The sequence below is a fragment of the Sinocyclocheilus grahami genome, unplaced genomic scaffold, assembly GCF_001515645.1.
Source record: "Sinocyclocheilus grahami isolate Dianchi unplaced genomic scaffold, SAMN03320097.WGS_v1.1 scaffold9869.1, whole genome shotgun sequence".
In the NCBI taxonomy this organism is placed as follows: domain Eukaryota; kingdom Metazoa; phylum Chordata; class Actinopteri; order Cypriniformes; family Cyprinidae; genus Sinocyclocheilus; species Sinocyclocheilus grahami.
In genome coordinates, this window is record NW_015512899.1 from 6,785 (window position 1) to 7,897 (window position 1,113).

At 32.5% G+C, this 1,113-nt stretch overlaps 1 long non-coding RNA gene across 1 annotated transcript; it reads left to right on the forward strand.

The window, feature by feature from the left end:
* The first annotated feature begins 109 nt into the window (after positions 1-109).
* Positions 110-1,098, forward strand: LOC107578352 (uncharacterized). Its single transcript, XR_001608335.1, has 4 exons — positions 110-161; positions 290-364; positions 432-527; positions 1,053-1,098. It is a non-coding gene; the product is annotated as an uncharacterized lncRNA (long non-coding RNA).
* Positions 1,099-1,113: the final 15 nt, after the last annotated feature.

Consider the following 1,113-nt stretch of genomic DNA (forward strand, 5'->3'; position numbering starts at 1 on the left):
TTACTATTAAATCAAGCCATGCCCTTCATTTTTGTCCTGGAAGCTTACAATTAAAGAACATGGTTATTTCATGTTTTTGAATATGTGTGTTGTCACAGGTACATTGAGAGAGGTATATGGAGAGTGCTGAAAACAACAAGAAGGGTAAAATACTACAGTGAGTGTTCAAATCTCAAATCATAGTTTTCAACATAATATCTCTATGAAAAAGACGATTGACGTGCCACAAAAATAAACCCTAAAAAGCACAGTCACTATTTTGTTGTTTGTTTCGACAGATGAGACGCAGTCATGTGACAGAATGTAGAAGCAGCTATCTACAGCAATCAAGACAAAGTCACATACTATGTTTCTGCAGATGAAGGTATATCCTGATCAACAGTAATTATGTGAGTGGTTTTACTGTGCAATTAAATGGTTGTTGGTTTTAGATTATCTTAACCCAGATGCAATCGGGGAAGAGGAAGTGGCAGAGCCACAGGAACATTACAACACCCTACAACTGCCTAGCAATTTGACAGAGACGGGTGAGTGATAATACAATACTTTATATACATTTTTATATATAAACTATTACATTCAGTACACTGCAAAGCTTAGTTGAATTTTAGTTAGATTTGTAAGTATTTTTTATTATTATTTTTAAATATTGCTATTTAGGTTTAATTCATACTTTTATTCAACATAAGTTTAATTTTTTAACTTTTTCATTTAATGCTTCAACTGACATTTCTTATTTTCTTTTCGTTTAGGTTTTTCATCCAATATTTCTATATTTATTGGATTTATTTCAATTAGCAAAAAGTTTAGATTTAGCTAAAGATAATAACCCTGTATTTTACAGCTCTACAGAGGACACTGTCAAAAAGTGGTCTGAAATTGTTCATAGCATATTTACTGATTTAATTGAAATGATTTCACTATATATTCCAAAGCTTTGACTGCTTATTAAAGCTCCTCTATATGAAGTTCTTAATGTAGTTTAGACTGTAGTCCTGAAGAAAAGGGCATGACCCGAGTTGTATTTGGGGTCTGATCTGATTTCTCTCCAGATGGAGAGTTGTATGAGGATATAGAGGGGTGTTTATATGCTCAACCAAATGAATGTGTGGT